This window comes from Leucoraja erinacea, chromosome 28 (assembly GCF_028641065.1).
Source record: "Leucoraja erinacea ecotype New England chromosome 28, Leri_hhj_1, whole genome shotgun sequence".
Taxonomy (NCBI): Eukaryota; Metazoa; Chordata; class Chondrichthyes; order Rajiformes; family Rajidae; genus Leucoraja; species Leucoraja erinaceus.
Genome location: NC_073404.1, coordinates 12,118,592 through 12,132,298, shown reverse-complemented (window position 1 = coordinate 12,132,298; position 13,707 = coordinate 12,118,592). Strand labels below are relative to the sequence as shown.

At 42.4% G+C, this 13,707-nt stretch overlaps 1 protein-coding gene across 1 annotated transcript in view; it reads right to left on the bottom strand.

Annotated features, from left to right (window-relative positions):
- fam222ba (family with sequence similarity 222 member Ba) overlaps positions 1 to 13,068 on the bottom strand; it is a 45,995-nt gene extending 32,927 nt beyond the window's left edge. The window contains exon 1 of the mRNA XM_055657719.1: positions 12,678 to 13,068. The gene's annotated coding sequence lies outside the window, so the exon portion shown is untranslated. The remainder of the gene's footprint in view (positions 1 to 12,677) is intronic.
- Between the last annotated feature and the right edge of the window lie 639 nt (positions 13,069 to 13,707).

Genomic DNA, 13,707 nt, shown 5'->3' with positions numbered 1-13,707 from the left:
AAATTGCAGCAGTCATACATATAATACAATACAATAAACAACAATAAACACATATTAACATCCACCACAGTGAGTCCACCCAGCATCTCCTCACTGTGATGGAGGCAAAAGTCTTGGATCCGCAGTCTCTTCCCTCCTCTTCTCCTTCTGCGCTGGGGCGATACCCCCCCGGGCGATGTTAAGAACAGTCCCGCGGCTCAAACACCGCGGCCCGGCGTGGTTGAAGCTGCCGCCCACCAGTTCTGCAGCCGCTGGCCGCGGCCGAACCCCGGACTCAGGCCACCACCGCCAGAACACCGTCCCAGCCACCCTCATGTGAGTACTGCACCGTCTTCAGCCTCGGGCTGGGCCGCCCCGACTTGGGCGCCGAACCTCCCCCGGTAGTCCACTGATCATACCATACACAACTTAGTTGAAAAGAGAAAATAAAAAGACTGCAAAATACGGTGTCACAGTTAGAGAAAGTGCAAATGCAAAATAATTGCAAGAGCCACAGTGAGCTAGCTTGCAAGATCATCCTTAGCATTCGAGAGGTCCATTCAAAAGTCTGATAACGGTGGGGAAGAAGTTGTTCTTGAATCGAGAATGCAGAAGGAGTATAGTCAGAGGCTGAGAACGCAGCCATGTGGGGCACTGGTGTTGAGAATGATCATGGACAGTGTTTTGTCGTCCATCCATACTGATTGAGGCCTATGGATCAGGAATTCCACGAGTTCGGAGATGAGTCTGATGGAAATTATGGCGTTGACAGCAGAGCTATTGGCAATAAATAGGAACCTGACATTGATATCTTGTTATCCAGATGGTCCTGGGATGAGTATAGGGCCAGGAAAATGGGATCTGTATGGACCCGTTGTCATAGAAGGCAAATTGCAGTGGATTGCAGCTGTCTGGAATGTTTGAGATGATGTGTATCATGACCATTCTCTCAAAGCACTTCATGATGTTTGATGACCCACCATGACAGAACTCATTAAGGCATGCTACACTGTTTTTCCATAGCACCGGAATAATAGTGGCTTTGTAAACCAGGTGGCAACCTCAGGTTTTAGTAGGGAGAGGTTAAAGATGTCTGCAAATAATCCTACCAGCTGATCGTGCAGATTATGAGGACACCTGTGACATTAAACTACCCAAGGGTTTAACCTACAGGAGTGCTGCAGCTTTCTTTTAGGGGGAAGGCCCAGCATAAAGCAGAAGAGAAAGGACAGACATTCCTAACTGCTTCTCGCAGTTTCAAGTAACACAAATAAGTCACCTTGCATATTCTGTGGTAGACTATGCACCAAATGTCACGAGAGTTTCTATAAATAACCATTTTAAAATGAAAGGTAGACACAAAATGCTGGAGTAACTCAGTGTGTCAGGCAGCATATGTGGAGGGAAGGAATGGGCGACATTTTGGGTTCAGATCCATTCCTTCTCTCCACAGATGCTGCCTGACCCGCTGAGTTACTCCAGCATTTTGTGTCTACCTATGATTTAAACCAGCATCTGCAGTTCTTTCTTACACCATTTTAAAATCCTTGTGTTATCAGTCTCAGCTAAAGTGGCAGTGACATGCAGCACTTCAAAGCAAGGTAACAGCGCAGTAGGGATTGCTGAATAAAAAGGAACAATTTAATGAAACTTTCATTTAATTTGTACTTATTATTGCATCCTATTGATTGCAAACAGACCAGACGGGTGGATGACACAGAAAATGAAACAAAATAAATATGCACCCTGATCCAGTAACATGCTAGTCAAACACCAACCATAAACAAGAGATTGGAATAATATATTTGCGGCCACTACCGTTCTAATGTTCAAGCTGAACTGCCAGATATGCTCGAGTCAGAAATATCTGGTTTCAAGATGCATGGAAGATTTCAGCAGAAATCTCACACCAATTCCACGCTGAAGGAGAGAGGTCCCATCTCTCCAAAAGAGACATTAAATTGAAGCTCCATCTGCTCTCAGTTGGCATTATTTTAAACAAAAACTTTTCCCTTAAGCAAATAAAAGCAAACTGCTGGAGGAACTCAGCGAGTAAAGCACCATATGTAGAGGGAAATGGATAGACAATGCATTGGGTCAGGAGTCAGACTTCTCCAGGCATCAAATCAGCTGGACACCCGAGACCATATCCAAGGCGATGGGGGTTTTATTTGACACATTTTCATCCTTTTCAAATCTCTGGTCTACGGAGAGGAACTGCAAGATTCAAAACATGGAGTGAAAGGAGATGTTACTTGCCAACCAGTCATTTAACTCAAAATGACTCAAACTGCTGGAGTAACTAATCAGATCAGGCAGCATCTCTGGAGATTGTGGATAGGTGCCATTTCAGGTTGGGGTCTTTTTCAAACTGGGAGATTGAATACAGCAATAAATATGACTGCAAAATAATAGAATGGTGCGAGATTGTAGTGCAAATAAATACCAAAGTATAATACTGAATAACCAGATAAGGCAGAGTTAAGAATAAAGAGATCCACTGTTCAGGAAATCAAGAGGCTGGTGGAGGCTCCAAGGCCAAGGTCTGGAAATTTAGGGATGAACCTGTTTGGCATTATGGTGTTCAAGACTGAATTGCAGTCAATGAATAACATCCTGACATAGGTATCCTAACAGCCAAGGTAATCTAGAGCTGAATATAGGAGATTGTGTCATCTCCTTCCTATTTTACTTGTATCCACATTGCAAGTGGTCTAAGGTACACAAAAATGCCAGAGAAACTCAGCGGGTGCAGCAGCATCTATGGAGTGAAGGAAATAGGCAACGTTTCGGGCCGAAACCCTTCTTCAGACCCAAATGGTCTAGATTGTCCAGCAGACTGGTGCTGCTGATATAGGCCTTCACCAATCTTTCAAAGCACCTCATTACAGTTTTGGTTCAATTTACTGGGCTGTAGCCATTGAGGCAGCTCACTTTACTTTTCTTGGAGACTGGAATGATGGAGATTTCCTTGAAGCAGATAGGGACAACAGACTGTTGAAGTGAAAGATTGAAGATGCCGAAGATATGCACTATGGACCCGCACACAGAAATACTGATCCAACTAATTTTAGGACTACAGTGAAAAGATTGCATCTAAAACTGATCCTTCCACATCAATGGGAAACAGTCGCTACTTAAGCCACAATGTCACGAAGAAACCATGTAAGCACCATTGGTGATATGTTATGGTGTGAACATCTGAACCAATTGCACATGAAGTTACATCTTATGTGGAGTATTTATGTGACAGAGCTTCCATTACCAGTGATAACAATCTTCACTACCACATCTCTAAGGATTCAATTTTCTGTTAAGACCCATGTTGTTACTCAGAAAAACGTCTGAAGGTGAATATTTTAATCAGCCTCGGGTTTATACCACCTATTTCCTTTATCAATGAGGACACTAATCACATAAGACTTAAGTTTAACATTAAAATGGTGGAAAACTACAGAATCATATAACATAGGAGACCTTTGACCCATTGTGCCTATGCCAGCTCTTTGCAAAGCAGCCACCCTCAACAACATAAGCCAATGAGTTGGGAAATGTGGACAGATGCCTGCGCTCACAACTGTTAAGAAAAGACAATTTATTCAGAATACATTTTAAAAGATTCTGACGTCACTTTTTTTGGGCAGAATCCACAGCAAGCTCTTGCAATAAAAGGAAGCACAGCTATGAATAGAGATATGTAATTCTCCTCCGCCCGTTGTTTTTTTATTTGGTGTTACTGCCGTTTCTGTCATTTTAAATCAAATAAAAAGGAATCTGCATTGACAGGAGAACAACCCAATTATCTTACTGCCACCATTCTCGGTCCTTTCAAACATATTCCATTGGTCCTAATCTACTCTTCACTCCTGCTAAAACGCAAACCCCCTTTCAGGAACTTATCCAACTCCCTTTTCAAAGTAATTATTAAAATCAGCTTTCAGGCAATGCATTCCTCATCACTGATGATCTATATCAGTACTGTATTCACAAGCACTGCTCTAACACCCACATACACCTCTTAAGACATTTGTGAGGGAAAACAACACTAATCTCAACTATGAGCTATGGACTGTCTTCAGTTGCATTAAGGACTCTGGGGGGGTTTTTGCACTAGTATTGGGGATATTAATTTATTGAATTTTTGTTTATAATATTATCTATGAGCATTTTGCTTACCGTGACTGTAAGTAACAATTTCACTGCTGCAGGTAAGGATGTAATTGTTCTGTTGTCAGTGCATATGACAAATAAACTCTTGATTGGGCTGAATATCGGACTATCCCACTACATTTTGCTTTGAAATATAGAAATAGAATATATATGAAAAAATGTCCAACTATCTGAAAGGAAAAATCATGGTGATTATTTCTGATGGGAATCCATCCAAATGGAATGTTGAAGATTTACAGCATCTGCAGTTTTCACTTTTTAGGAATCATGCATCTGCGAATCTGACCAGTCAACAACTGGGTCAAAGTAATTTCCATTTTTCCAGGAATAATAGCACCCGGTAATATTTTACACAAATTTCTTCATAAAACTTTGAATAGCTCTTCATGGTATTAGATCACGCCAAGCCCTGGGGACTTTTACCATGAGGTGTAATGTATTTATTCTTAGTTTGCCATTTGTTTTGCATAATTACAACCACAGTTTTCTCTAGCAGTTAATTATACATAATTAGACATTAGCCTGGATTTACACCAAGTTGTCAGTGGCAACCAACTTGCCCTTGCTTGTAAAATGTAACAGATTTTTTTTAATGCCGTGGGTATCTAACAAAAACGATCTGTGCTAATATGAGCTCTCTTTCAACTGGCAAAAACAGTTCAATAGATCTGAGGCCATTCTCATGAACTTGTACTCAGCTTAACCATAGCAACAGCCTACATTCTAGGTATGTGGCATTCTGCAGCAAATCACACGTGATTGGCAGTAGGATATGCTACCCAAATACAGCAATCAAATGCAGATAAAATATCAGCTTTCCACTCAGCTCTGGAATTCCATTCTCATCTCTGTTAAGAGATTCTTTAAAACGTAATCTTTCAATCATGCTTTTACTCACCTACACTCATGACCACATGACTCCATGTTAAATTCCATGTGATTATTGCTTCTTTGAAATTCCTCTGGATGTTTATACCAAGTTAGAGGTGCTATATGAGTATGTAATTGTCAATGACAAGTCACTTTTCCTAACCTTGCAAAGTTTTCTGATGTACTGTACTGGCACATTAGGTTAAATCCTATGTATAAGCACACACTTTTCAAAAGGGGTAGTGGGAAGAATAACCAGCTCCCCAATTTCAAGATTATTTTCCAGATTAATATTTTCAGATCTTTCCAAAAAGCAGGATTTTGTTCGGGGAGAACAGACAACTTGATTACTTTTGCTGAACACACACTTGTAATTCATGATCAAATTCAATTAAAGAGCATTTGGTCTCTTTGTTATCTCATCCAATGTAATTCTACGCTCTATGATAGGTAAAATTATTCCAGAATGGGATCTCTAGATTAAATGCACAAGTAGGTATAATCCACCATACAAGCATCTCATAGTCATATAGCGTGGAAACAGGCCCTACGACCTCACTTGCCCACAACAGCCAACATGTCCCAGCTACACTAGTCCCACCTGCCAGCATTTGGCCCATATCCCTCCAAATCTGTCGTATCCATGTACCTGCCTGTTTCTTAAATGTTGGGATAGTCCCTGCCTCAACTCAACTCAAAGGACGGTTACGGTGGCACAGCGGTAGAGTTGCTGCCTTACAGCGAATGCAGCGCCGGAAACCCGGGTGCGATCCTGACTACGGGTTCTGTCCGTACGGAGTTTGCATGTTCTCCCCGCGACCTGCATGGGTTTTCTTAGAGATCTTTGGTTACCTCCCACACGCCAAAGGCATACAGGTTTGTAGGTTAATTGGCTTGGTACATGTGAAAATTGTCCCTTGTGGGTGCAGGATAGTGTTAATGTGCGGGGACCACAGGTCTGCGCGGATCCGGTGGGCCGAAGGGCCTGTTTCCGCGCTTTATCTCTGAACTAAACTAAAACTACCTCCTCTGGCAGCTTGTTCCATACATCCATCACTCTTTGTGCGATAAAACATCTACTTTTCAATAGGGATAGTGGGAAATAATCTGCTCTCCAATTTTAAGATAATTTTCAATTCCTTCTTCACATTGCCACGTCTACCATTCTGAATTAGACTTTAAACTGATAAAGTTCTTTCACTGTGCATGGTCACGATTCCTGCAGCTCTATGAACCATGCTTTTGGGAAATTCCATAGTTTTCAGTATAAGATGCTGCAAGTAATAGAACATAGCAATTTTTCCTCTACAACAAAGTACTGAATGAATCTGAAGGGTCCCGACCCGAAATGTCACCCATCAATTTTCTCCAGAGATGCTACCTGACCTGCTAAGTTACTCCAGCATTTTGTGTCTGTTACCGAATGAACCAGTTGTACATATTTCATGCATTGTTGTTTAAACAGGCTGTTTTTAGAAACTTCCTAATAACAATAATTATTTTAAAATAGTTTGCCATGATTTCCTTTTCTATTGAGACCATAATCAACCGAAATATGCAGCCTCTTCTTCTGCCTAAACATTATTTTTCTATCACTTTTTTTCCTCTCTCTCCACGCCACCCAAGGCTGGTGCTCCACATACTGAGCAGTAACAAATTAAGCCCATTGCTTCTGCTACAAGTCACAGCACATTTGAAAAGAGTTTAAGACCTTGTTATATGTTTTTGCATTTTAATATAAATTGTTGGTTAATTATCAACTTCTACATTACCTCAGAAGACTATCTGCCAAATCACATTTTATTCTCTCAGGATGTAAAACCCCTGATGTAGACAGAGTAAAATCTATGTGAAAGATTTATTTGTGATATATAAAAACCTTCTAATGGATTTCAGGGGGATTAAACAAACCACGCAGCAATGGTGGAAAAAATATAAAACTTTTCCTCATTGTTACTAATATGAATGTTTCAAATAACTTAAAATTGACTTTAACTGCAATACAAATAAATCAATTTGGGATAGTTTCAGTCCCTGTAGATTAAAATTTAATTTGTTTTGAAGTAAAATGGTTTAAGTTGAAAAGGAAGCAAATGCAGCTGTGCTGCTATTACAGTAATAGCAGTAGACTGCCCATATTAATTGACCAAGGTCACATCCAGTAACTAAAGTGAGGGAAAAAAGGCTTCTTTGATGACTCAGTGAAGAATGAAAAAAGATTTATATGGATGATACCAGATATAACGGATTATAGCCATTGGAAGGAATGAACAAAGTGGTTATTTTCTCTGCAAAAGGAAAGTCACAGGAGTAACACAATTGGTGTCTTTAAAATTCCAAAAAGATGGACAAAGTGATTCCCCCCTTATTGTCCAAAATCAAGTCCATAGATATAAAAGATGATCATTATTAGCAAAGAGAGAAAAGTAAGAATGCAATTTAAAAAATAAAGAAAGCTGAACATACTGGAACCTAATGGATAGGTGGATCCAGGTAGGGGATGGGAAATAAGCTGATGATAACATGAGGGTAGAACCTGGGGGGAGGGGAAGGTGGCGGTGGTGTGGGAGGAATGATGGGCAGATGGAACCCAGTGAGAAGGAAGCAGAGGGGTGCTAGGCAGATAGAAAGAACCGTGGGGGAGGATGTGATAGGCAATTCAAATCAAGTAAGAGGAGATGCCAAGCAGATGGATCCAGTTTTTGCATTAGTGAATGAAAGCATTCCCTTTCTTCCTATTTTTATTCTTCGTTTTATGAAGTTTAATCATAGTTGACAAACATGCTTGAATTTTCTTTGAAGAACTGTCAGGTAAAGGCGATAGAGGGGAACCAGAAGATGTGGTGTATTTAGATTTCCAAAAGACATTTGACAATATGCATAAATTAAGAGTACAAGGTATCCAAAATATTTTAGAATCAAATAAATTTAGGGTGTCACATGGAAAACAAATAGGTAGAATAAATAGTTTTTTTTCAGATTGGAGGGGTAGGACTATTGGCAAGTCCCAGGGTTCGGTTGGGTGAGAAAGAAGTGCAGATGCTGGTTTAAATCGAAGGTAGGTACAAAATGCTGGAGTAAATCAGCAGGTGAGGCAGCAGCATCTCTGGAGAAAAGGAATGGGCGACGTTTCAGTTCAAGACCCTTCTTCAGACTGATGTCAGGGGAGGGACAAAGGTAGAATGTAGGCGGAGATAGTAAGATTAGCAGGATAACTGGGAAGGGGAAGGGCTATCTGAAGTTAGAGAAGTCAATGTTCATACCTCTGTGGTGCAAACTACCCAAGCAAAATATGAGGTGCTGTTCCTCCAATTTGCACTGGGCCTCACTCTGACAATAGAACAGACAGGACAGAAAGGTCAGATTGGAAATGGAAGGGGGAGTTGAAGTGCTGGGCCACTTCAGATAAGACGGACTGAGCTGAGGTGTTCAGCGAAACGATCCCCGAGCCTGCGCTTGGTCTCGCCGATGTAAGGAAGTTGACATCTGGAACAGTGGATAAAGTAGATGAGGCTGGAGGAGGTGTAAGTGAACCTCTGCCTCACCTGGAAAGACTGTTTGGATGGAGTCAAGGGGGGAGGTAACGGGATAGGGTTGCATCTCCTGTGGTTGCAGAGGAAAGTACCTGAGGAAGGGGTGGTTTGGGTGGGAAGGGACGAGTTCACCAGGGAGTTACGGAGGTAATGGTCTCTGCGGAAAGCAGAAAAGGGTAGAGAGGTTAGATTTGGCCAGGAGTGGGATCCCGTTGGAGATAGCAAAAATGTTGTATGATTATATGCTGTATACGACGGCTGATGGGGTGGAAGGTGAGGACAAGGGGGACTCTGTCCTTGTTACGAATGTGGTGAGGGGGAGTAAGAGGGGAGCTGCAGGATATAGAGATCCTAGTGAGAGCCTCATTTATAATGGACTTTAGGGAACCTCTGTTCCCTAAAGAATGAGGACATCTCCAATGCCATGGTATGGAACACCTCATCCTGGGCACAGATGCGGCGTAGACGGAGGAATTGGGAGTAGGGGATAAAGTCTTTACAGGAAGCACGGTGGGAAGAAGTCTGGTCCAGATAGCTATTGGAGTCAGTATGTTTGTAGTAGATGTCAGTCAATAGTCTGTTTCCTGTGATGGAGACGGTGAGATCCAGAAACGGTAGGGAAATGTCGGAAATGGTCCAAGTGAATTTCAGTGCAGGATGGAAATTAGTGGTGAAGTTGATGAAGTCAGTGAGTTCTGCCTGGGTGCAGGCAATGCAGTCGTCAATGTAGCGGAGGTATAGTTCGGGGATAGTGCCTGTGTATGCCTGGAACAGGGATTGCTCGACGTATCCTACAAAGAAACAGGCGTAGCTAGGGCCCTTGGATCCAGATGAAGTGGGTGGAATCGAACAAGAATTTGTTGAGGGCAAGGACCAGCTCTGCTAGGAGGAGGAGTGTACTTGTGGATGGAAATTGGCTGGTTCTGCGGTCAAGGAAGAAACAGAGTACTTTCAGACCCACCTGGTGGGGGATGGAGATGGAGAGTCACGGGACAATCATATTAAAGATGAGGGAGTGGGGGCCTGGAAAGCGCAAGTCATTGAGTAGATGAAGAGCATGTGAGGCGTCTTGGACAAAGGTAGGGAGGGATTAGACCGGGTTGGGAGGGGATAGGATGCAGTCGAGGTATGTGGAAACTAATTTGGTGGGGCATGAACAAGCAGAAACAATGGGTCTGCCAGGACAGTTCTGTTTGTGGATTTTGGGGAGAAAATAAAATCGGGCCGTGCGGGACTGGGGAACGATAAGGTTGGAAGCTTTAGAGGGCAGAGAGCCGGAAGTAATGAAGTCAGTAATGGTGTTTGAGATTAAGGTCTGGTGCTCGTCTGTGGGGTCATGGTCCAAGGATAAGAAGGAGGAGGTGTCTGAGAGTTGTCGCCTGGCCTCAGTCCGGTAGAGGTCAGAGTACCAGACTACCACGGCACCTCCCTTGTCGGCGGGTTTGATGATCAAGTCGGGATTGCTGCAGAGTGAGCAGAGGGCTGAACGTTCGGGGGGGGGGGGGGGGGGGGGGGGGGGCATGGGGGGGGGGGGGGGGGGGGGGGGGCATGAGGACCATTATATTATAGATGTCAGGATCAAACAAAGGGTGATAAATGCAAAACAAAGAGCCAGTCATTTAATAATGAGATGTGTTGAAATGTATTCTCTTAGATGGTGGTGTATCACTACAATTCTCTTATCTCAAGTATTGTGGAGGCCAGATTATTAGATATGGTTAAAGATGAAAACAGATAAATATTTGCAAAATGGAGGAATTGAGTTGAGGCCTGCAAAGATCAGTCATGATCATATTGAACTGTGAGATAGGCTTAAGGAATCTAGTGGCCTACTCCTGTTCCTATTTTCCTGTTCCGTTCAGCCCATTTACAAATGCATGCAAACAAATAAAGTTAAATATGACTTTTGGACAGTAAGTTATACCACAAAGTATGTACACTATTACATGTTCTTTTTTTAATAAATGGCAGCCACATGGGAACAATCAACTGACATGTATTTTAAATCTAACTGCCAGGAAAATTACTGTCCACTCACTGTAATTGGTCCAATTAATACAAATAGGTAGAAAAACATTTTTATTGCTAGATTTTTCTAAACATCATAAGATGCCAACCAAAGCATATACAAAAAACATTGGAAATTATATTACAGCTCAAGTTTTAAGTAAACAGCCTGCACATCCAAAGGCCGCATTGTTACTCAACTGACCGAGTAGAAAATCCAATTTTTTAAATTTCAAAATAGACTTTATTCAGGTAATAAATATATACAATATATGAACCGTGCAAAAAATTTATCTGACATTTCCGGAGGCTATACAAACATTCAATACTGCTTACACACATGGCTCAAATTTCACAAATTTATCCCCACCCTTGCCACTCATGTGGCCCACTGGCGTGGAATCCCTTCCCTTATTTTGATGGGCATCTCCACCACGCCCTGCCCCCCATGTCCAGCAGCGGAATCTAAATGCAAGAGCCTGCATTACCCAGAGCCACAAAGTACAGACTGTGTAAATGACATCTTGAGGATTAAACTGATGAAATTTGCTTAGCAACCAACTCATTAAAAGCAGAGTTCAGAAACATGGCAGCAATCCACTTACTCCCTTATCTCCCCTGCAAAAGATAACACAGTCTCCAGCTGCCATCAGTCTCAGTAGCAGCTTTTTCGGAAACTTCAGCCCTATATTCATAAAATATTTTCCCAACATTAAAAAAAAAGAAATATTTGATTACTGAAGTGTTTTGGAAGGTCACATCAGGAAAGGTGCTATAGAAATGCAAGTCTAAAAAGGACACACAATATCTAATTTCCATGTATTTTTGCCTTCCTTCACATATTATTAAAAGGGTGTGGGGGCAGGAATGGTAGACACACTGGAACCTGAACATTGCACAACTAAAATTAATTGTTATTCTCCAAGGAGGATGGCTGCTGAAGAAGGGAGGTGGATGGGGACATTTGTTAACTCATAGCAAGCGCTACACAAATGATTAGTCACGCTTGATTCCTACTAATCAATTCAATCTAAACTGGTTTTAAAAACACAGGACTTGGTTTGGTATGGGGAGTAGAGTCGCCTCCATAACAATGGCGTGCTGGAAAGATTGCCTCGACTGATTGAACTGTGCATCAAGCCACAAGGTTACGCCACACAGCAAAAACCTCCAGCCTTTCAGATGAAAAGGGACTGACAACTTTGACTTTGTCCCCTACCCACATTAATCTTCATGTGACAGAGACGCAGCCTTGGTTTCATAAAAATCGCTATAGGTTTTGGAGATCGACACGGAACGCCATTCCTCGAACATTCTCCATCTAAAGGCCAATCTTTTAAATATTTATCCCTTTCATTTCCATTAACCGTGCATCAAATGCCTTAGCATCTTAGAGAGAAATTTCATGCACGTACATACAGTATTGCACTTAAAGAAAATATCTATTCATTTAAAAAATGATCTTGGAGTTTATTTTTTTCAAAGTTAACTTTTAATACTTTTTTAGATTGCAAGGAAAAATCAGTGACACCACTTCGACTTCAGCAGCGTTTGTAATTTGAACCAAGCTCCATCCAGTGAACGAGAAAACAGATATAATCGACATTGATCACTTTCTGGATGGAAACGGGAGATTTTTAGACATTTAAAAGTTAAATGGATACAACCGGTGGATCTTACTCTCAAATTATTTCGGCAAACACCACACTCGAGAGTCGGTGAAATATGTTTTTCTTTTTTTATATACATTCATGTTTCTTTTTTAAATCTCTCCCAGAATAAAATTTAATTTAAAGAGCAAAAAAAACCCTCAGCTTTTCAAGCTCGAGCCCTGCCAGGCACAAGGCGGCAGCTGGTACGATTGACACCGGCGCCGACCAATGGATGACCAGGGTTCCCATAATCGCCCCGCCTATTGAGGGCAAAAGGAGCGAATCGACGCAGAAACTCCACGGAACTTCCGCTGCCAAGTCCGGTTACCCGGCGCCCGCCCGCCCTCTTTTGTTAACTCTCCGACGCCACCACAATGTATTTTTATTTTTTTTTAAAAGAGTGAACCCTGACAGACACGGAAGGGGGAAGTAATTAGGTAAACCATGGAGGTAAACGGACACTTACTTTCTGTGGAGCTGACAGGACTGCATAGTTAAACTGTGGGTAAGGTCATGGATTCGTTCGCTCCTTCGACTCGCGCTGCTTCTGCGGCAAAAAAAAAACCAGACGCAGCAACTGATGGCGCACGCGCATTGGCAGCTCCAAAGTGCGCATGTCGGTTCCCGGCGCCCAGACGAGCATGCGCAGTTACTTCGGCCGAGAGTGCACGGTCCTTGCCAAAGATCCTATATCTTTGGTACACAAAATGCTGGAGAAAGAAGGGTTGACGTTACCTATTTCCTTCGCATCATAGATGTTGCTGCACCCGCTGAGTTTCTCCAGCATTTTTATGTACCTTCGATGTTCCAGCATCTGCAGTTCCTTCTTGAACATCCTATATCTTTGGACCCTGTAGATAAAAATGCTGGAGAAATTCAACGGGTGAGGCAGCATCTATGGAGTAAAGGAATAGGTGATGTTTCGGGTCGAGACCCTTCTTCAGACTCGACCCGAAACGTCACCTATTCCTTCGCTCCATAGATACTGCCTCACCCAGAGTTTCTCCAGCATTTTGTCTACCTTCGATTCTTCCAGCATCTGCAGGTCCTTCTTAAACACGACCTGTCTTGGTGGCCAATAACAGAACACCCGCTCCTTCCAAATATTTCACTTAATTTTCATTCCAAGATTTGGAATACTTTGCAGTAACTTTTTTCACCTTTTCATCTACGCCCCTGCTCATTTTTATTAACAATGATATTTTATGAAGAGAAAAGTCCTTGGGTTTGCAGGAATTTGTTGGAATTGCAGCGAAATGACCATTCACACAAACGAATCCGTTTTCCAGGCCCCCATACCCTCATCTTCACCATGTCCAGTCACTCTACACCTCCACCCCCCACCAGGAGGGTCTTAAAGCCCTCCATTTCTTCCTCGACCGCAGAACCAACCAATCCCTGTCTACTGATACTCTCCTCCGCCTAGCGGAGCTGGTCCTTACCCTTAACAACTTTTTGTTTGACTCCTCCCATTTCCTCCGAATCCAAGGCGTAGC